This window comes from Pinus tabuliformis, chromosome 4_2 (genome assembly GCF_031772625.1).
Source record: "Pinus tabuliformis cultivar Carrire ecotype Pingquan chromosome 4_2, CPIR1, whole genome shotgun sequence".
Taxonomy (NCBI): Eukaryota; Viridiplantae; Streptophyta; class Pinopsida; order Pinales; family Pinaceae; genus Pinus; species Pinus tabuliformis.
In genome coordinates this window covers 595,724,008-595,748,698 of record NC_142304.1, presented here as the reverse complement: position 1 = coordinate 595,748,698, position 24,691 = coordinate 595,724,008, and the positions used below count along the sequence as shown (strand labels likewise).

Here is a 24,691-nt window from a genome sequence, read left to right as displayed (position 1 = left end):
GGTAAGTCCGTCAACTACCACCATGATAACACTCTTTCCTTCGGACTTGGGTAAACCTGTGATAAAATCCATTGAAACCTCCTACCAACATTGGCTTGGAATGGATAAAAGTTGTAATAGACATGGGGTCTTAATTGTTTCAACTTTATTTTGTTGGCAAACCAAACATTCCGCCACAAACTTTTGAATATCTAATTTAAGGCCATCCCAAAAAAATTCCTTCTTAACCCTGTGGTAAGTTTTTAGAAATCCTGAGTGCCTCCTAAGGGAGAGGTGTGCAATTCCCTAAGAATCTTTTATTTGATTTGGGAATTCTTACATAGGTATAACCGATTTTTGTACCATAACGAATCATTTTTCAAGTTAAATGTATCAGATGTACTGGGATCTTGTTGTAACTTTTGAATGAGTGCCCACACTTCTTCGTCATTCTTCCATTCATCCCTTGTTTCGTTTATCCAATCTGGTTGGATAATAGAAAAAACACAAAGAAATGCTTCCACATCCTCATCCTTTCTTGAAAGTGCATTTGCCACAACATTTTGCTTCTGTTTTTTTAGATGATTTCAAAGTCATAACCCAACATTTTTGTGACCCATTTTTGTTGCTCTTTTGAAGATAATATTTGTTCTAAAAAGTATTTAAGACTATCATGATCTATTTTTACCTTGAAGTGTCTTCCCATTAGGTAGGGTCGCCATTTCTTAAGTGCATGTAGTATTGCCAACATTTCCTTCTCATAAATAGCTTTGTGTAAATACTTTCCTTTGATTGGATGACTTTCAAAGGCAATGGGTCTTTCTTCTTGCATTAAACCAACACCAATTCTATTTCCTGAGGCATCACATTCCACAATAAAGGTTTTTGTGAAGTTCGGTGTAGCTAAGACTGATGCTTAACACATTGTCTCTTTAAGATGTTCAAAGGTCTTCGTTGCTTTTGGAGTCCATGAAAATGCATCTTTCTTCAATAGTGTTGTTAGAGGTGTTGCTATTCTCCAATAATTCTTAACAAACTTGCGATAATACCCTGTCAATCTGAGAAATCCTTGTAGATGCTTTATGGATGTGGGGATTTTCAATTCCTTAAATGGAAACTGTGGAATATCCAAGTATAGATTCTAAAAAAATTCCTTAATGGTTTTAATTTTGCTAGGGTCTACCTTAACACCTTCATGAGATACAATATGACCCAGATATTCCACCTCTTGTACTCCAAAGAAACATTTGGAGCTTTTTGCATATAATTGTTTCTCCTCCAATAGTTTGAACACCCTGTCAACATGTTGAACAGATCCTTCCAAGACTTGTTGTAGATTAGTATATCATCAAAAAATACTAACACAAATTTTCAAAGGAAGGGTTTGAAAATAGAATTCATCAAACCTTGAAATGTAAAAGGTGCATTGGTAAGGCCAAAAGGCACGACCAAAAATTCATAATGACCCTCATGAGTTCTAAATGCTGTTTTTGGAATGTTTTTAATCTTCATTATGATTTGATGATATCTTGAACGAAGATCCAACTTGGTGAAGTAAATTGATCCATACAATTCATCCAATAATTCATCAATGATAGGAATGGGAAATTTATCTTTAATAGTGAGCTTGTTGAGCTCCCTATAATCTGGACACATGTGCCATGATCCATCCTTCTTATGAACCAATACTACTAGAGTAGAGAAAGAACTTTGACTAAGTTGAATTATACTAGCCTCTAACATTTCAGCAACCATACGTTCAATTTCACTCTTTTGGGCATAGGGATATCTATAAGGGAGTCTAAGGGGTCACAGTATAACCAAAGACGATTTAACAATAATAATATAAGGGCACAAAAATAACAATAGTGGGCTTCTATGGGGCACAATAATAACAATATGGGGACAACAGAGGCACAACAATAACAATAAGGGATACAATGACAATAGTAATGGGAGAATCACTAGTATTATAAGGATCTAACATCAAATCAAAATAAATAATATTAAAGAAATCTACTTACTCTATTGATTTGCCATATTGTCATAAGGTTGTCAGTGGCAATAACAACTCCCTTTGCTTCTGTCCATTAGTCAAATGTGATCTCTACAATATAATGCTTCTTACTGTGACATCCTAGCAACCAACGACATTCTCAATCAAGCATCATATAACCAGTCCTTTCAATACAAGCCCTAACAACATAAGTAACCCTGCAACATCAAATCTCCTCAATAATATCAAACCCTAGTCATGCAATAAATATACATCCTCCTCCTTTGCTTACCATAAAAAACTCATTAGTACTACACTCAACATTATGTATTCAAGTAGTTTGATATTCTCATTGGAAAACAAAGTGTTCAGGGAAATGCATAGCATAACACTAATAAACAATAATATCTTTTAATAATAGAACCTTGGCATCTATGATATGTCATCATTTGACTTTAACTAGCAATCTTGTTCTAGCATAGTAATACATTCAATGTTTTTTCTCTTTAATCATGCAATGTAACAATACCATAGTACAACACTCATTCAACTATGCAAGAATCAACCCTGTCTTGGCCACAAACAAGCACTTCCTTTGCTTCAATACTACTGTCAATAACCATAGTGTCTCTGCTTGTTATATTGTCTATTGTTAAGTAAATAGTCACGACATTGTTTTATTGTCTCTGCTTCTATTCAATGGTCATAACAATGCTACTGTTGTTGTCACTATCAACTCCCTCTTTCTCTGCTAGCTAGGAGAACCAACATAAATTCTGTTGTATTATGGGAAGCAAATTCATTCATAAATTACATAGATATATCAACAAACATTAAAGTAATGCAAATCTATTTATAACTAAGATACATAAGCTATAAAACCAAGGCTTGCAACACAAGCTCTAAAACAACAGACTTCATTAGTCCCAATAGAATTATGCAAATTCACAAGCAACCAATTCTCCTTAGTAGCCCCTTCAATCCTAAACATACTTCAGAATAACCAAGGCATATCAACAAAGTCCTTCTCCCGCTCTTTCTATCACACATCTCACAATTTAATTACTTCTTGTATGAATAATTCAAGGAGAATAAGGGAGCATACTATCACACATTATTCCACAAAGTTAACGATCAAAGAACACATAAGACACTGCAAAACCCCTTTATGCATTGGTCATTGGGCCATTGAAGATCAACAATGTTGGAATCTTCTCCTTAGATCAGGTTTCCCAATGTGAGCAACATAAAACACATAGACGAAGCAATATGAGTCAGTGCATTGGTACTTGTATTATGCCTCGGATCATTCAAGAAATGATGCAACCTTGCCACAACAATTTCAAATTGATTTATGGAGTTATATATCCTCAGTCTTCACGATCTAACAATCCTTGAAAAGATGTCAATGAAATACATACAAGGTAGAATGAATACACTTGTGCTTTTGGATCTCATTTTCATGTAAGTGTTTTAAACAATCTCAGATCTTGGTATGACATGTGCTTCAAAGAATCCTCATTGTGCTACTGTGCGTATACAAGGTCTGATCTGAAGCAAACTCTATCTAGGGCTTGAAGAAGTCAGGGTTTCACCTTTTAGATTTGCCTCAAGAAGGCAACTCACATACTTTCAAATTTTGCTTGATTCATTTTCAAAAACTTGTTGGCCTTTGGACTGAGAGACATAGAGATTTGGATCAATTCTTGCAAAAAGGGACTTTCTCCATACATCAACTTGCAATGCTTAATTTGTGCAATAATTTGGAAGCTTGTGAAGAGTTGAGATTTCGGTACTATGGATATAGCTAAGGATCAGACAGATTCTTCAAGTCAACGATACTTCATCTTTGCTTTAGCCAAAATAGACCACAAGACTATGCCCATAAGAATCTACATCAAGCTGCTCGAGAGAGGGCTTTGTACAATAATTTATCTAGAGCATTCTTCCAGGGAAGCACTGCTTCAGGTCATGGCCAAAAATCACAAAGACTTCGAGATGCCTCAAAAATTAGATCAATTCACCAAGCCAACCAAAAAAAGCTCTGAATCACATAAAATTTCTAAAGAAAAGGTGTGCTATAGAGCCAACAAAAGTCACCCTTGGAAGAAGATTGAGCCCAAAAGCCTTTGCCAAGAAATCATAAACCATTCTGCCAATATACCTCAACTAAAACACATAGATAAGAGACATAAATACTCTTCAATCAAGGCATACCTTCTTCCAATATTCTTTAATCAAAACACATAGATAAGATGCAGACCTTCTTACAAAAAAAAATGCAGACTTCTGTAATATTTGACCTTCCTTGAGATGTTGAAGATTCCCTTAGCCGCAAAGCTATTTCACAAAGAAATCAACCTTAATCCATCGCATGAATGAGAGAAAAGGGTCTCTTATTTATAGATGTTAAGGTCCTTTTTGGAGGGCATGCTGACTTTAGCTTTAGAGGGAAATTTAAAATTTAAATTCATCATTTTGGAGGTTGACTTGGGTAGATTGGAGGGAAACATTTTAATTTCAAATTTCAAAATCATCTCCCTTTGAAGGATAACTTTGCATAGAAATTTAATTTGAATTTAAATATGATATGGAGCCAAAACACTCAGCTAATGACCATAGAGTAGTTAAATTGATTCTTTAATGAGGGCTTGCCACATAATCTCCTTTTGGGGACTTCAACCACAAGAAGGGGGCTTTGACCTTCTAAGAGGCATAACTTCCAAATCGTGTGGGGTCTCGTGGCGTGCTACATATCGATAGAACTTACATGACGAGGATCATCAAATGATGGTGGTCTTAGGAGCAAATCAACTGATCTTCATCTTGAAAATCATCAATAAGTGCGAGGCTTCTAGGACTTCTTGACTATTGGTGTTTTCCATTAATGCAATTTAGACAAATACTAAGAGCGTTCAAGAACCAATGTTGTCATTAATGAAAACACCATTCAACACATCAAATGAAGACCATCCCAAGAGGCTTAATCAAACATTCATTGCATCTAAGTGCAACTCTCAGGATAATGCCAGGAAGTGGCAAGGCACATTCAATTCTAAAAAAGAAAGGATCCAAATTGAAGTGAATCTCCCATAACAAAGAATATTCATAAATGATCTACATGCAACAACGAAGTAAGTGTTGATACTTAACAAATGAATGAAGCTCCTCCAAGGAACAATTTAGAAGATCAAGACCATCCTATAGATCCAGGTATCAAAATAAGTTCTTTGGTTATTGTTTCTCATGTACTAAATTTGGGCACAAAGCACAATATTACAGGACCTATGATTTGAGCAAGAATAGAGGATATGATCTAGTGCCTAGTTGGAGGCATGTGGACCAAATTAGAAGAATAACTCAGCCATTTCTGCACATGTTTAAGCCTAATGTTGAATGTTATATATGTCAAAATGAAGGTCATACATCACGAGACTTAAACTCAACCTAAAATGGCACAGGAGAGGGACTCCTTATCAATCCCAGGATTAACTCTACATGATGTAGTAGTAGACATGAAGAACCACTACTAGGTTTGACCCCTTAGATCTAATCCCTTGGTGAAGGATTCTTCAAGACTACTATTTGTTGAATCAACACTTGAAGAGGCAATTCCATGTAGAAAGAATGATCACATTGATAAGAAGGAAATACATGAACAATGATAGGGGGAGATTCCATATGAGAAGTAATGGCATATAGATGAAAAGCAAATAATAGCAGGCATGTACATGTAGAGAAATTCTATAGGTTCACCATTAAAGAATAGGAGAAAATGAGCAGTTTATGAGAATTAGACTTAAGGGGAGACTCCAACAAATCCATAGGAAAGTAACATGAGCTTAGAGGGAGATTCTATCAAGTCCACGTGAATTTCAAGCACAATTGAAGAGTAGTGATAAACATGTAAAGGAAGCATGGCCTCAAAGAGAGACTTTGTCAAGTCCATAAAAAGGTGTAGGAGAAATTACAGAAGCATTAGTAGCATGGTCACATGAAGACTTTATGTAGACATTGATAGATATGGTAAACAAACTCTATAGGATTAGGTTCACACATGATTATGGAAGTTTTGATAGACAACTATGTCCCTTTGCCATTGATGTCAAAGGGGGAGAGAATGCAGACATTGATTGACATACAATGAAGGTAAAAGTGTAGGCATTAGCATAAGGAAAGAAAAAATAAAGGAATCTTCACAATCAGATTAGGGGAGTCCTCATCACTATGTCAAGGGGAATTTGATGCATGGCTTATGGACATCAATGACCATCAATGTCTGGTGGTGTTGTCATCAATGACAAAGGGGGAGATTGTTACATGTTGTTGTCGTTGATGACAACAAGTGCCATTGATGTCAAAGGGGATGTCTAAGACAACGACAATCTAGTTCATGACTCAAAGAAAGGATTATGAGAACTATATATCTTGCATGCCCTCATAAGATGAAGTAAAAAAAGGTATGAATTTTATCCATTTTTTCACAAGGTTATGATGCCCTAATGAACCTATAAACAACATGGTTGGGTAGTATTCATCGAGACCTTTCCAATGGCATATCCCAGTTTGAAAAAATCCTCCCAGGTCAAAAGTTATGGTTATATGAAAATCAACAATAGTTGAGGGCCCAAAACTCTAAGGCATAACCCCCAAATATTAATACATTAAATGGTGCACAATTCCTAGGCGGATCAATAGTTAGTTGATTAAATACACAGTGGATGGCAACTAGGCTTGTAGGACTTTTAACATGATTAAAGAGAGTGCATCTTGTTTAGATCGAACGACAAAGATATGCCAACATCTACACTGGTTAACTAAAGTGGTCTCACTACAGTGGCTAATCCAGTGATGACATATGGTGGTCACTTGCACAATCAACAGGTGACACATGGCAGTATTAGATTGGATGATGTGGTAACCTACACAATTAGCAAGGTGACACATGTCAATGGTTGGTTGGATGATGTGTCGTCTTGGCATAGTCAACAAATGATGTCAACATAGTGATGTGGCATCTCCAGAGATTGCCATGTAACAAACGAATTTGGCACATTTTGATTGGTCAAAAGTTCAAAAATGGGTGACAGGTGTCATCCCTCACAAGCTTCCACATGGCATGATGATGCCATGTTAACATCATCATGCGGATGACCATGGGCCCCTAGGCGAAGGTCACATTGCAGGGTCATATGCGATTGAGCACAAAACTTCAAAGACGACACATGGTCATAGTTTTGTTATCAAAATGGCTAAGCTCCATGATTTACGTTGTTGATGTTTTGAATGGAGGATATATGGCCCACCCAAGGTCGACCTTTAAAATTTCAAGACCATACTCACATGTATATATATGCAATGGTGAGACTCCATTTACACAATTAATCGATAAAAAAACTCAAATATATTTGTGGTTGCATCAAAGTTGAGTGGTGGCATGGTTATTCGTTGTGTATTTGCAGTGGTGGCACAATTATTTGTGTATTTGTAGTGGCGACACGTTTATTCGTTGCAGTGGTGAAATGATTATTCATTGTGTATTTACAATGGTGGCACGATTGCAGCGAGATCAAGTGGTGGCACAGTCATTCATTGGCAGTGAGGTCGAGTGGTGGCATGACTGTTTATTGTGTATTTGCAATAGGGTCGTAGTGATGACACAATCGTTTTGTTGTGTATTTGTTGAAAGGTTTGAACCCTAGGTGATTTGTTTTATTTATGGAATTAGACTTCGAGTTCTAGTTATGTGATAATGCATCACCCTTAGATCACAACTTTGTAATCAAGTTAGTTGGTTATGTTATGTGGTTTATACAGCACTGGTCATAGGTTTGAGTTCGAGTCAACTTGATCGGATATTTTTTGTAGAAGGGTTACTAGTGTGCTCGATCTGTCCATTTTATTGAACAATTAAGCTTTTCCGGTACTTGTAAAAGGCTATTTTGAAGAATGTTCAACTTTTGTGTGGTTTTTATATAATTTCAAATGGCTTTTGGGCTCATTTTAAGTCCAAATTGAATTCCAAAAGAAGCATGATGATCGGGGTTCAATGGTGAACAATATTAGAGGCATGAAGAGTCTTGTTGATGTATTTTTGATACACAAATCTCTTTTGTATGTTTTGGAAACTTATGAGCAACTTAAAGTTGATGTTGAGTATATGGGGGAAACAGGTTTCGAAATAGGTTTTATATAATCAAATTTATGAGCATGTTGGAATAGAGTATGGAAAGGGTATGACAAGTCGTTGGCAGTTGTATAACAACAACAATTTGGTTTAAATACTTATAATGATCAAAGAGATGGTAGATTTAGTTTGAAAGATTTTAAAAAGAGGCCCACAAGAAGTTGAATGAGGTAGGTGCCTCAATCAAGTTGGAGCCTACAACAAGTCAAAACTTGCATATCATTGAAGTTGATGCCTCAATCAAGTCAAAACCTAGAGCAAGTTGAAGCTTGCTCATTTCCAAGGTTTGGGCCCCAATTAGTTTGTAGCCTATAGTGAGTTGTTGTTTGCACATTTTAAAGGTTAGAGCCTTAATTAGGTTGTAGCTTACTGCAAGTAGCAACTTGCATATCTTGGGGGTTGGTATCTCTAGTAGGTTAGTGCTTGCAAATCTATGTAATGAATTGACGGAAAAATGTAATTTTCTTCAAAATGAGTTTTCACATAAAAGCTTGTGTCTCCTCATGTTCATGTGATGATAACTTCATGATGCATTGTTATATTTATTGATATGTTATACATGGTTGTGATTCATTGCTATATAATTGTTCATTGATGAAAAGTTGTGAAATGGTAAAATTACTACCACACCTATTCACACCCCTCTGCCCGTAGTGCGTTCTTTGATCCAACGTTTAGGTGGTCATTTTCTTGAAAAAATGGATATCAAATAAGCAAATTTTGTTGAGTTTAATAAAAATTACAAATTTATAAAAAAGGTTTTCATAAATTTTAGAAAAATTGGTGAAATCCAAAAAACCCAAGCAAAAGACACATTTAATGTATAATAAACTTGCAAAATGACAATGTCAACAATTTATTATTAAAAATAAACTTGAACATGATACCACAACATACTACCAACTAGCATCATTGAATGTCGCTGGGACATTAAATATCACTGGTCTTTTACCACCATTGTCTTTTTCACAAACTGTGGTGTTTTGGAAAGTGTTTCAACTTGTATAACTTTGACCCATTTCAACACTTCACTTTCAGAAAATCACAAACTTCAAGAGATAAACGAGAATAGATTTTATCATAAATGCTTTTCTATTACTATGACCTAATAATGCTAGCAATTTGAGAAAGGCATATAAGTTTTTTTTGAAGTGTGAATGATCAAAATAATTTTTTACTATTCAAAAACTTAAAAAAGAAAGAAACAAAACAAAACAATAATTGAAACTACATAATCAAAAACAATTTTGTGTGCAAGTAATCTTTGCGGCCTATCACCTTTAAATCATTTAATGAAAGAAGGATAACAATATATAAAAATATTTGATTTTAAGTATGGATCTAGCATTCACTGAGAGTGATCAAATTGGTTTAGGTGCAAAGCTTTTTTAAAGTACAAAATTTGAAAAAAAAATTTGCATTCCTCTTATCCCTTGATAGATCCCAATGAATATATGGTAGTTATCTCTCTCTCTATATACAATATGTAAATTTTCTTTATTTAAATTGTATTTTTGAATGCTAGATAGAGTACATAACTTAAACTTGTATGTCCAAGAAATCTGTTGGATTTCAAGAAAAATTGACAAAAAAATAAAATGTACAAAAAAAAGACCAAAATGTAAAATAGTGAAATTACTTCAAACATTTTAACCATAAAACTTATTATTTTTTGATTGCTCTCTCTATATAATTTTAAATATAGAATATATACATAGTTCGCAATAAAATATTTTACATAACATGTGTATTGAGACATTTTATCTATGGACTACATTGTCCATATTAAAATGTTTTTTTTGTTAATATATCTTTAAGTATATGTCAGTATTACTTATACATATTAAAATATTTTATTGATTACTTAGGTTGCTTCGTTTGAGTTCAAATTCCACAAATTTTATAAATTTAAATTATGATTATATAGAACTTTAAATTATTGTGTAATTTTTATATATAACTATTAAAATTTTACATATTATTATATAGCTATTTCCATAAATAAATGTTATATTAATTTAAATTATGATTTATAAATAATTTTTTCTTTCACTGGGTTCAATAATTGATGTCCCTATTTAAAAAAAAATGATTAAACCCAACTAATTAAAATATTAATTTCAAGTTTGCATTTGTGATCAATTTGAATTTTGGTGGCAAATTTAAATGAATGAATTTTAAATAGAATTAAACCTTGGCTAAATCCATTTGAATTTAATTTTTAGGCTCACATTTGTGTTTAATTTGAAAATTTCCAACAAATTTCAATGAACAAAATTGATTGAATTGGTTTAAGTTTTGATTAATTTCAAATTTCAAACATTAAAATTTGCCGGTGACTTAGTAGATGACCCACATTGATTTTTTATTATTATTATGGACATTTTTAAATGCCACATATTAATTTTATATTAAGAATTTAATCAATTACACACCTCTCTTATTATTCTTATTAAAGTACTTACTATTTTTAATTTTCAATTACCTTTTTTCTTTGGATATTGAATATTTTACTCTCTCTCTCTCTCTCTCTCTATATATATATATATATATAAAGTTGGTATCTACATATAAATGAACTAATATTGATCTTCAAATAGTTTATTTAAATCATGAGTTGAAATATTGTTGAAAAATATAAGGTTTAAACATCTTACTCACTTCTTTTTGCTTCTAATTACTTTGTCTTTTTTTAGAATTGATATGAAATTATGTTACATCACATGTCAATACCATGTTGAGCATTGATCCAGAGCTTTTGGTTCAAGGATGGATACACAATTGCTTATAAAAAGAGCATATAACCAAATAATTGAAACACATGAAAATAAACGGATTAAAAAAAAAAAACCATTTAATGAAAGAGGCCTCCCTACTTTGAGTATGGCACTACAATCCAAGTTTGTATGCTCAAGATATTTGCGGTTAAAGTTCTGGTCCAAGTTTGTATGCTCAAGATATTTGCGGTTAAAGTTTTGGTCAAACTAGGCCAAGTGGCAGTACTAACAAGGCAACAATTTGACAAAGGGTTGGCGCACAAAATCTGACAATCAGAATGAGCAAATTTGTTGCATCTTTAATTTGTCCAGTGACCCTTAAACACTGCCACCGAAATTTTAACTATTGTGTTTATATATATATATATATATATATATATACAGGGTGGCGCCTTTTGGCACACAAAATCTAACAGTTAGAACGAGCAAATTTGTCGCCTCTTTAATTTGTCTAGTAACCCTTAAAACACTGCCACCGAAATTTTAACTATTGTGTTAATATATATATATATATATATAAACGGGGTGGCAGGCCACGACCCTCCAATGGCAATGGTATTTAAATTTAAACATATATGGGTCAGACCACCAGAGACCTGGGCCCACCCAACCGTGTAACGGTCATAAACGAAGGAACTGACGTGGGGTCAAACCCACCCGACCTAGGTGGGCCAGCCCGCTAATGGGCGGCCCCAAATTCAAAGCAAACGCCGAAACCGTTGAAATTGTATGTTGTTCTTTGAACAAACCTGCACCAAAATTAAAACGCAGAGGAGCCATAATGGGGGTCCCACAGGTTGGACCCCAGAACCTCCCCCAATCGAAAGCCTTAACTCAGACACCGCCAACCAACAGGCCAACAACCCAAGCTTTGTTTATTCCGCTAAACAAATTTTATATAAACCCCATTACCATTTGATCGAGGGTAGTGGAAGAACCGAGCAGCAAGGGACAGATTTGCAAGTGGAAACAAGAGTATGCCTAGGTCAAAACTGCGTTAAGGCAGGCACAAATTTCAAAAAAGATTCTTAAAGAATCTTGGGAGAATCTTTTTATAGGGAATCTTGAGATAATCTAAAGATTCCTTAGAATTCTAGAGGTTACTTTCTTAGAACAGAGTTAAGTTTATAGTCGTTTGATACAATTTCACGCCACGAATCCAACAGTGATGCCCGTTTCTACATTTGAGCTTTGCATTTTCAGTCCATGCCAGAAAATGAAGGTATAAGAGTCATTTATGTAGATTTGATTGTAATTCATTTTTGCTGCCATTTAATGAAAGATGCCTCCCCACTTTGAGCAAGGCTCGAAGATATAGCCCACACTAGGTGAATTTCGTAATCAAATCATTTTGTGCCTTTCATCTCATGGATGCTTTTGATTTCGACATCTTTTCATGTGTTCAAATTACTTGGTTACATACTCTTTTTATATTCAATTCTGTATGCATCCTTGAAGTAAAAGAACTGGATCAAACATGGATAGAATTATGCATCAACTTCATACTGGGCTATTGAATGCGTTTATGAAAAAAAAACTCTTCCAAGAATATATCTTGAAATCATTTTTTTGAAAAAAAGAAAAAAAGCAACCATTGCTAAAATAAAATCATCTTTTATTTATATTTTTTGGGGCCAAGGTCACCTCTTTCCCAAAGCAAAACCTCACATTTCAATAAAAACCTAATTTCAAAACATAAACAAAGATATACTTTATTGTTATCTTCGATATCTTCACAATCGAAAGAAAATCATACCAATTTAAGACATGCAAATTTTGTTGATTTTAAATTTTAATTTTTTGGTTCACAATTTGAATGATTAAAATGATTTAACAACATTTCAAAGTACTTTATTTTTATCACATTGATATCAGCTGCAATCTAAGAAAATCATACCAATTTAAGATATGCAAATTTTGTTGATTTTAAATTTTAATTTTTTGGGTTCACACTTTGAATGATTAAAATGATATAACAACATTTCGAAGTTTCAAAAAATGCCAACAAAAACAATGATGGGTGGCTCATAAATCATCCTATGCAAAAGTGGTATCTATTTATTTTCCTAAAGCTATCTCTATTAGAAAGAATGAAAATATTTTCTTGAAGGGAAAGCAAGGGTGTTGTCACTAAAAGGAAAATCCAATTGTTTTTTAATTATGGCCTCCTCTTCTATAAAAGTGAGGATATAAGTTTTCAAATGTAGGTTACTATGTCTTTAAATTTTATTTCATATATACATATATGTTGTATGCTTGGCATGTCTATATTTTCATCATGTCCAATATATCACCCTAATCGAGGTAGGGAATTGAACTGGTGACTTCACATCAAAGAGTGCCTTAACAAAGTACCTGTCCAAGACCCCATGGACAAATTTTTTTTCATATTAAAAAAAAGTCATTTTAAACATTCTTTTCCCAAACATTTTACCCAAAAACATAGATTTTTTCATGAAAAGCTTCACTAAACATTTAATTTTAAGTATTTCTAAAATGTTTTACCTTGCATAAACTATGGTTTCTTCTAGGCATCTTGACGAATTTTACCTAAACACTGTATCAACTTATCATTAAGACAATCTCTTGCACGTGGAATCAGTTGTAACCAAGTTACAAGATCATCATTTGCGTTACTTGTCACAAATAGTGGTTTTTCATCAAGACAGTCTCTTGCAGGTGGAATTCGTTGTAACCAAGTTACAAGGTAATCATTTGCACTACTGGTCACAAAGAGCGGTTATGAAAATGAAAAATGAAAAAGAAAAAAGATCAACACAGTCCAACAATGCAGCAATTCTTTGTAATTTGCATACGTGGACAATTTATTTGTCAAAGAGATCTGATAAGCGGGTGTAGTATCCAAAATTGGACCTCAACAACGCAGTTATTCTTTGTAATTGCATGGGTAGGCAATTCATTTGTCAATCAGATATGAAAAGTCACCGTAATATCCAAGATTGGACCTCATACTCGGCAAAACTGGGTCGATGTTTTGCGTTGTGTTGATTGTTTTGCATTGTTCATTGTGAGTTGCGTGGATAGACAAATATAATTTAAAATAAAATAAAATCAGAGCTTTAAATGTTCAGACAATTTAGTACTAGTTTTTCAAATTTATAGTGCATAGAAAAAATCTAAAATGAATAATATATTGTTAAATAAGAGTTTATTATTTATGACATTATCAATGTGCGAAAGTGCCCTCTCCATTTTATATTTGGAAAATTAAACAAAACTTCAAATTTTCACGGTGTCTAAATTAGCTGGCCCAAAAAAAGATGGTTCTGACTGTCTTGAAATTATTTCATTATTAGGGTTTTGTGTCGTCAACAATGATTAAAAAGGTGGTGCATTTGCAGGTGTACCTGCACAGTGAAGGGATTATAAAAATATACAATTCTACAACTCTTCTGTTGATACGGAGAAAATAAAAATGACTAGAATCGTAATCATCTCGGAAGGTAGACTTCAGAAAAATTACTTTAGGTCTAATTATATTTTAGAACCAAACTAAAAGAGAACGTGAAGCAAGATAAAGTTAAAAGGCAAGGTAGTACAAGGTTGTTTTCTATAGAGCTCTATAGAATGAGGTTTTCCTAGAGTCCTTCTGCTTTGCAAGATGGCAATATCTTACAGTCAACAGAAATCTGTAGAGTTTGATCTTTTCATATCCAGATAGCGGAAGCAAGTAACTAACTAGTTGTCCTTTCTGATACTGAAACAAGTGTTGCCTATGTATAAATAGCTGCTTAACAAAATGATAAGGAATTGCCCAAAGCCTTCGGAAGTAGCTTTGACATATAAATAGATTGTCTTCTACCAGTTTGCCGTCCTTTCTACATTTGGTCTTTTCTACCCATGACTTTAGGATCGTTATCCTAATGGTTGACTTGGTTTCCTATGTCATTGCTTTTCAGTTATGGATCTATGGGTTTTTGAAATCTAGTCGTCCTTTCTGATATTGAAACAAGTGTTGCCTATGTATAATTAGCTGCTTAACAAAATGATAATTAATTATCCAAATCCTTCATAAGTATCTTTGAGATATAAATAGATTTTCTTCTACCAGTTTTGCGTCCTTTTTACATTTGGTCTTTTCTACCCATGACTTTAGGATTCGTTATCCTAATGGTTGACTTGGCTTCCTATCTCATTGCTTTTCAGTTACGGATTTATGGGTTTTTGAAATCTAGTTGTCCTTTCTGATATTGAAACAACTGTTAACTATATATAAATAGCCGCTTAACAAAATGATAATTAATTATCCAAAGGCTTCATGAGTACCTTTGACATATAAACGGATTGTCTTCTACCAGTTTTGCGTCCTTTTAACATTTGGTCTTTTCTACCCATGACTTCAGGATTCATTATCCTAATGGTTGACATGGCTTCCTATCTCATAGCTTTTCAGTTATGGATTTATGGCTTTTTCCTAATTCAGCTCTAGGTTTTCTTTTCCATTCTATTATATACATGTCTGTACATTACAAAGGTAACGGAAAGAAAACAGAAAACATTGTGTATGCATAATCGAATCCTATTTGATTTCTCATTCTAAATTATGAGTTTATTCTTTCATTTCGGCCGGACAATAGTTAAACATTGTCCACTCGATGGAAAGTATATATTGGAAAGGATGGAGCGCTTACTATCCTCATAAATGGTCTCCACAAAAGAAATTCATAATAGAGATAACATTAAAGGAGAAACTGCGCATCAAACCCTACTACCATGCGATGAATTTCAAAGAGATGGTTGTCTGTTCGGATGTGATATTTGTACTCAAATAAATCTTTAGATGAAGATTCAAGAACGATTATTTGGCATCCCATGTGACCATTTTCTCAAAGCTACAGGAGGATAATGACTCCACGAGGACATGGTGGAAGTGTTACAACATACAAAGAAATTTGGGAAGTGAGAGAAAATTTCAAGAGAGTGGCATAATTGACATCGATTAATCTCAAATAACCTAATTAATCTCTATCTCGATTGGCAGAAGATTAGAAGCATACAAAGCAAAGTTAAATCCTTTATCATATAGACATAATAATAAGTTGATCAAACCAAGGTTGCCAATCTTTATAAGCAAAAAGATAAAATAAGAACGCCTCTCTTAAAAGAAAGTACTTTGAAACAAAACCAATATTAATAAAATTTAAGTTTAAAAAATTCGCTACAAAATGTCTCGTGCGTTAAACTCCCTTTGAACAAGGCACTGAGATATAATATATTCATAACAAAGCTTAGAATAAATGTTTTAACCTTAGCACAACTGCCTTTAAATTGTCAGATAAAACCTCAGCATACCAACATTGTTGATCAATCGAACATCTATGGTCGCCACTCTTTACGAGAAGCAAACAATTAAAATGGACACCATACTCATGGAAATTATCTATCGTGCAATGGTGCAACAAATCTTGGGCAAAAGGTATATTGCATGAAAAAAGGGCTTTAAAAATTTCTCATCACATTCTTCTATAAAATAAAGAGATATGCTAGAGTTACTATATAATACATTGAAGTATAGCCATCTTAAAGCTCTAAATGCATGGATGAAGACTCAGGCCTAAAATACATTAAGAACTGTAGGTTTCACAATAACGTTAAAGAACACACTTGCCTTGATGTTATCAAAATGAAGTGGACGTATTGTTTACCCAGGATCATGAGAGAGGCAAGCCCCTTGCATAAGCACAATAAAGAAGCATGTTGAAAGATAGCTAAATGTCAGACATGTAAATTGTGCTAACAAGTAGTATATGATAAGGTGCTACCTCCAAGAACTCCAAACGGATAAAATCAGTTTCACAGATCAAGATATTGCATAAGAGGAAATTATCCATGTGTGATTGCTCAAGATCAAACTAAAGAGCATTTAAGACACAAAAATCTAGTAAAAGGATTTATCTGAAGCAATCCTTCTAAAAGGTAAGATACAAGAACAATATCATCAATAAAGAATGGATATCAAGTTATCATGTAAGAAGAAACCATCTATGTGTGCTATCTCTAAAATGCTGCTCAAGTTCGTGTACTGAAGAGAGTCAATGAAAGGGCATGCATGCCTAACACATATAGTAATCGTTATATCATTAACAAAGGCAAACAACCAATATGTCATAATAAAGCTTCAATATAGCAAAAAATGCAATCTCTGAGGTCAGCTTCCTCAGCAATAGCTCTAAGAGTGAAGATGTGGAGAACTGTGTTTTAGTCCCCGTCGAACCCTCCCTACGTTGCAGCTCCAGACTATACAACATCTACAACCTTAATAGATAAATGATGGATATTGAATTACATGATCATGCCATGGAGCATGTTGCAACCTATCCACAAAGCATATAATTTCTTAGCTAAAATGCATTACATCATTGATAAATAGGGTGTATGAAATAAAAGGCCCATACATGAGGGCAGATCTTGACCTAACTCATCAATTAAAATTCCAATATGGGCTACGCAAGGGGATAGATTGCATGCTTAAAATATTTGGATTGCAGAACTTCCATATTTGTAACTTTAACATTACTAGACTACTTTAAGTATTGCCTAGGGTGACATGGAGCCCATTAGAGGAATCTATATGGGGATCTCGATTAAATGAAAGAGATGGGGCATGGGTGGACCACACATTAGGATCTGAAATGCTACAGATGGATTTTTGGACCATCAGATATCCTTCAATTTTTTTAATATGCTAATATCCTTGAAATAGTTTGTTCCTCCCTGTGAGAAAGAACTTGAAATTACACTATCTTCAAAAGACCTGATACTTGTGTGGAGTTTGATATGTATGAATTGTAGTGTACAAGTGGCATGGTATCACAATTGTACATTATTGTTTGTAACTCCCAAATTAGGGAGACAGATTGTGGACATGATCCCATTAATTACTCAAAGAACTCCAACAATTCATCTAACATTGCATTAATCACTCCAACGATTGGATATATTCCATTTTTGCCCTCATGTACAACATGTATACATTTGTGACATTTCTCTCTTGCATCCTATCTTATTCGTGAGAGATTTTCATTACTATTGGTAAGCACATATCAATTTGTATCAAGACATTCAGTTAGGTCTGTTGAGTTACGCGATTCAAATGTTCAGAATTCAACTTTTAAACCTGAATCTTCATGCATTTACTACAAAAAGTTCACGAGATCTGTTCATGGGTGTCGTTTGAAACCATTACAATAGATCATTGGCATGTTTTCTTCCAATCACTGTGTACCTTTCCATCCAAAAATTTCCATACAGGTTCCAACTCATAGATATGCAATTACTTTCCATTTGTCCAGCTTTCAACAAAAACATGGCCAAAACCAGCGAAAAGGTTGCTTCAAATCATGGACTCCACAATTGTTCGAACTACATTCTGCTCATATTATGGTAATTCAAGAATAGTAATTTTTGTCCTGAGCCAATTCCACATTGTTTTCTTTCATTTCCAGCAGAATATTTTCCTACACTAAATTTAAATTTCATATGGCCCCCAAGCATGACATGGATGCCACAAAAGAGACCAAAATTTTCCTGCTTGCAGTTGAACAACGATAACAACATAGCAAATTCTTAGCGGATTAGCTAGCTGAATCACTTTATTACCAGAACAATGAAAAATCTAACTGAGCAAATGGACCAATTGTTTGAGAAAAGAAACCGACAATATCAGCTCAATATGAAGCTCATGCAGGACCTGATGTTCATGTTTTAGATGATGATGATTTCCTAGCAACAGTAGTTGAAAAGCACTAACTAGTTCCCACTGTTGCTCTCCTTGCTTAAAACCATTAAAAATCCCAAAATTCCCATTCTTTACTTTGATGACTTTCTTAATCAAAATAAGCATGATACATGGGTTTGCATTCTCGAAGGCTATTTCAAGAAGCAATCTAACATGGCTATTGTGGTGCACATAGAGGAGCAGACCCTTGACACCGAGTTGTTGGCATTGTCCAACCAATCACTTGTCACATGGTCAGATGATTTCACAAACATCATTCACAAGCAATACTATCCCCTTGGATACAAGGGTGCCTTACGTTTACAATGATTTCAAATTAAATTCATTTTGGGTTTTATTTGTTGAGATTTACAAGCATGAACAGAAATACACAGTGCATCTGAGACAAAAATGCCAATCACAACAGAAAAATGCCAAAACTCAGCGCTCTTAGGCTTAGAGCATTTGGTATTCTAGACCAAGAAGATCACAAGGTGAGATGATAAAAATAAGATCTTGGGTTGTGTATTTAAATTTTATGCACAACTCAAGTGAGGCATTTCTCCAAGAGGAGGTGGCACCCATTCAAGTCAGGGTTAAGTGCCCACATAACAAAGGCATCAACCCCAAGAGGGTCCTATTGAGCCCACAAATAAAGTTTGACAAGGTCAACCTTTACAATAAACATATTATACAATAAATGAAATAAAATATGGCCTTAGCCATAATTACAAGCACATAATGATACACATGAATGTGTCGTGGCTACACGTACATTTTACACCAATAATTCCTACACCCCCACTTGAGCTAAACAATGGGCTACAGAGAGAAGAAAATATAATAAAAGGTTACAAGATTTACTCCCCCTCTTAATGCTGCATGTACCTCCTGAATTGTAATTGATTATAAAAGCCCTAATCCACAAGGCACTACCTAAGGGGGAACTATTGGGAGTCGGGACAATCACCACTATCACTTAAGCAACATATTCTCTTCACTTTAGGTTGGCTCTCGTTTGACTCAAAGATTACCAAAGCTAAGCAATGAAGCATATGGTGAAGAGAGACTTGAGAGTAGCTTATAGTAAAACAATGTTTTTGGTATTTTTTAAGATATAAAATGTTAGGATATTCCGACACATGGGAAATAGTTAAGTATAACTTGGTCTAGTGTAGAGTTAGGTAAAGTGTGTTTCTTTACTATGTTCATTTGTAATTTACAATCCGATGGTCACGATATGTTCTAGACATGAAGAGATCTGACAGTTCATTCTCACCTCGGTATTATTGACACTTGATCTGTGGCTTAACACCCGATTGGTTCATGATCTATATTTAAAGAGCATGGAGGGTCATTTGTAGGGTGACCGTTCATGAGAGAAGCTTATGTAAATTTTCTTTCTTTTATTAATAAATTCCCTGAAGTGGCCGTGTTGGCTCACGCCGTGGACTGTTTTCCTCTTTGAGGGTTTTAACCATGTCAAAAATATTGGCGTATTGATCTGTGATCTGTTTGTGAGCAGTGTCCTTTGGTGTTCTATCCGAGAAACTTACCCTGTAAATTCCTACATGGTATCATAGCAAAGTTAAGGGCCGCATCTGCTGGTGATCCAAATCTTAAGGCGGTACAACTACATCCGACTATCATTTTCTAGATCTATTGTTTCTGACTGCTTTTGGGCTGAGAGAATTGCTCTATTGTGTTAAGAGCATCTGTTCCAGTGAGGAACCCCTTTCGTTTCACGCGAAAAGGTTTCTAGTAACCCTAGCTATGTCAATTTTAAGATTTGTAGGTATACAGTCTTTATTTGTAGTTTTAGTTATTCATCTCTCTGTTTATTTCGGTTTATTTAGCTCTCTATTTTTTTTATTACCGGATCTATACCTTTCATTTCTACGTATGCTCTTTGCCCCGCGACTCTGTGCGATCTGGGCAAATCAAAAACAGAAAGGAAGGATTTTTCTCATGCGTATGTTCTTTTCTGCCGCGCATTAGTGTGATCTCGGAAAATTAGAAACATTGAGGAAAATATTTAGTTTCTGACGAAAACTAACTTCAAGCCATAAGGTTTGGATTTTTTTTGCATGTCCATGTTGGGTTGTGTGGTTTTTTGTTTTGTAGGCAAAAAGAGCTTTTTCAAGTAAGCATGCACCCCAAAGCTTCAGTGACTAAAAAAAAAAGCCCCTTCCTCTTTTCCTAAAATTACTAACCTTTTAAACTAACTCACTTGGTCCAAAGTTACTTTATGAGAATAGAGATCTTGGGTTCAAGTCTTTCACTTTTTCAAAAAGCACATGTAACTTATGTTTTAAAGTTACTTTAGGTAAAAGTGTTCTCACCCATTATAAAAAGTGAGTCACTTATAATTCTAAAGTCTCTTTATCTTTTATTTAAGTTACAATTTAGTGAGTAGCTCATAAAGTACCAATGTAAAAGTGACTTTCATTTATTTATAAAAGTGGGTCACATAAAATCTTTTTTAAAGTGAACTAATTAGATTAAGTTTGGAGGGGGGGTGAGATTTTTTTTTAATATAACATTATCATTCATTTCCACACATTCACACACTTTGTCAGCATCTTCAACAACATTTTTTTTTCAAAAAGGCATAACTTCTTCATCCGGAAGCCGTTTTTAGAGTCGGTCTTTTTGAATCGGCCTAATTTTTTGAAATCTTTCCATTAGAACACTTAGTTTCAACATCTACAACTTCAGTTTTTGTTAAAATAGAAAGTCCATGCCAAGTTATTCTTGACAGCACCAACTACTTCCAATGGTGGGCCTACATTGTGGATTTACTTAGAAGTAAAGGTCTTTACAGAATAGCTTCAGGCCAAGAAACTAAACTTAAAGATGAAGATAAGACAACCAAATGGGAAAATAGGCAAGATCAAGCACGTGGGTTAATAGGGATGTCTATTTCTCCAGACCTTAGATACCATATCGCAGAACTTGATACCCCTAATAAAGAAACGAAACAACTCACTAAAGTTTTTGGAATTAAAAATGAAATTAGAGCCCATCAACTCGAAAATGAGTTTCTTACGTTGGACCCAAATAATTTTTCTTCCATTGAAGATTTTTTGTCCAAGTTCAAGACCCTTAGACTTCTCTTGGAAGGTGTTAAGGTTAAGAAAGAAGATGGTAGCCTTATCTATTCCATTCTTACTAAGTTGGGACCAACCTACTCTGTGTTTGTTTCCACCTTCCATTCTACTAGAGAAGCCTTTATTTCTTAAGGACAAGACTACAAGTCTCCCTCTTTTGATGCCTATTGTGCTTCTTTAATAAGGGAACAAGAAAAACTCTTACATCTTGGTCTTCTTAATCTTGGAAACCTTCTAAGAAAGCCTTAGCCGCCCAACAACAACCAAATTCAAGGAATCCTAAGAAGCAGTATCCTAAAAAGAATGGTCCTAAACCAAACAAGGGTCCTAAGCAATTTCATTCTCAAAATGAGAAAACAATTCAACAAAATGATAAGGCAAATAAAAGCAAAGGGAAAAGATTGATAGACATTGCAACTTTTGTAATTGAGATGGCCACTTCGAATCCAAGTGCTTAAAGAAGATGGAAGCCTTGGAAGCAGCAATCAAGAAGCATAACATCCATTTGGAGCACTCTTCAACTTCAACTTCATCTTTAGGAATAACACTTTCTGCATGTGGTGTCAAGCATCTCAGACTGGTTATGCACTAAATGTATCTTCTTCTTCGTGTTCTCATGAGTGGCTCATTGATTCTGGAGCTTCTTATCACATGGCCAAAAACAAAGCCATGTTTTCTTCTTTAAATGATTGTAACACCGGAAATATATATGTTGGTGATGATAGATCTCTTAGTGTTGTGGGGACTAGAACTATTCATTTAGACAATGGTCAATTTAATGATGTACTATGTGTTCCAACCTTATCCTGCAACCTTCTATCTATATATCAGATAACTCATTCAGTTGAAGGTAAAACCATTGAATTTTCACCTCACGATGTTGTAATTAAGGACCTAAGAGATCCTAGACAGATTTTAACTACTGGCATTGCTGATGATTCTACAAGGTTGCATAAATTTAATAACTTTGGGTCATCAACTCTTCCCTTGGTATTTGTTGCTCATAATGATGAAGTGAGCAAACTTTGGCATGAGCGATTTGGTCACTTAAACTATCGCTCCCTTCAAATTCTATGTAAAGAAAATATGGTGACAGGTCTTCCTATGGTATCTTGTAGAGATGGTGTTTGTTCCGGATGTGTACTCGGAAAACATCATTGGGATAGTTTTGAAAAATGTGCCTCTTGGCATGCCTCAGCCCCTTTACAGCTTGTGCATAGTGATTTATGTGGTCCACTTCTGGTTGTTTCATTCTTTGGCTACAAGTATTTCTTAACTTTCATTGATGATTTTTCCAGACGCACTTGTGTATACTTCTTAAGACTCAAGAGTGAAGTACTTAACATGTTCTTGGCCTTTAAGGCCTTTGTTGAAAAACAATTTGGACATCAAATTCTTAAGCTAAGATTTGATAATGGCGGAGAATATGTTAACAACAAATTCATCAACTTTTGCACTGAGAATGGAATTCAAATGCAACAAACTGTTTCATATACTCCACAACAAAATGGTGTAGCTAAAAGGAATAATCGCACCTTAAAGGAAATGGCTAATTGTATGCTTCAATCTAAAGGACTTAGTCTTAACTTTTGGGTAGAAAACTTGTTAGATGCAAATGGCTTTATAGAACCAAGTATGGACTAGATGGAAAATTTGATAAACATAAAGCTCATCTTGTTGCTAAGGGTTTTTCACAAGTTGAAAGCATTGACTATACTGAAACCTTTTCCCCTGTTGCCAAAATGAACTCTATCTGCCTTGTTCTTTCCCTTGCTGCCTCTTTCAAATGGGAAGTCCATCAGATGGATGTTAAATCTGCCTTCTTGCATGGGGACTTGCATGAAAGAATCTATATGGAACAACCTACTTGCTTTATACAAACAGACTCCAACCTTGTATGTTGGCTTAAGAAATCCCTTTATGGTCTCAAGCAAGACCCTCGTGTTTGGTATGCCAAAATGGATAGCTTTCTTTTAGATACTGGCTTTTCTAGGTGTCATTCTGACAATACTGTCGACACGAAGAAAGTGGGTAAGTCTCTTACCCTTCTTGTTCTTTATGTTGATTATCTTATCCTTACTGGTAGTGATCACAACCTTATAAACCATGTGAAGTCCAGCCTTAAAAAGAAGTTTGAAATGATAAACTTAGGACACTCGCATTATTTTCTTGGTCTTCAAGTCTTGCAATCCAAGGAAGGCATTTCCCTTTCCTAGTCCAAGTATACCTGTGATCTTCTACGATACTTTCACATGAAACACTGTAAGCCAGCCCCTTCTCCCTTTCAGTCTGGAGCCAAACTTTCAGTCACTTGTACTTCCCCTAAAGATGATGCTACCTTATAATGTCAGCTTGTAGGAAAACTTTTGTATTTGACCCACACTGGTCCTGACCTTTCCTTTGCTATTGGCCTTATTGCTCGGTTTATGCAAAACCCACATGAAAGTCATTGGAAAGCAGCTAAAAGAATACTTCGTTATGTTTGAGGTACAGTTCAGTATGGGATTCATTATAGTGCAAAAGCATCTCCTCTATTGGTTGGTTTCACTGATTCCGATTGGGCTGGTGACCATGATGATCGGAAGCCCTATGGCTTCGTCAGATCCTGTCAGAGTTTGGCTTTCAGCAGCAACATCTGACTACACTTTGGTATGATAATCAAAGTGCCATTCAACTATGCAAAGATCTAGTCCAACATTAGCGAAACAAACACATTGAACTACACATGCACTTCATCAAAAAGCTCATTCACGACCATGTTCTTGAAGTGCAATATTGTTCAACCGATGATCAAGTTGTAGACATCTTTACAAAGGCTCTCACAGAGGTGAAGTTTACTAAACTTTGATTTATGGTTGAAGTTCAGGAAGTTGTTACTAAGGGGGGATAGGCTCTAATGCCTCC

At 34.7% G+C, this 24,691-nt stretch overlaps 1 protein-coding gene across 3 annotated transcripts in view; it reads right to left on the bottom strand.

Moving 5' to 3' along the window:
* Window positions 1–16,538: 16,538 nt before the first annotated feature.
* Window positions 16,539–24,691, bottom strand: part of LOC149170704 (protein S-acyltransferase 8-like) — a 404,753-nt gene continuing 396,600 nt past the window's right edge. Inside the window, exon 7 of one of the 3 annotated variants that reach the window (XM_089423992.1) lies at window positions 16,539–16,630. The gene's annotated coding sequence lies outside the window, so the exon portion shown is untranslated. Of the gene's footprint in view, window positions 16,631–17,119; window positions 17,216–18,192; window positions 18,488–24,691 lie in introns of those variants that run through there. The other 2 variants (XM_089423991.1, XM_089423990.1) reach the window with 2 other exon arrangements.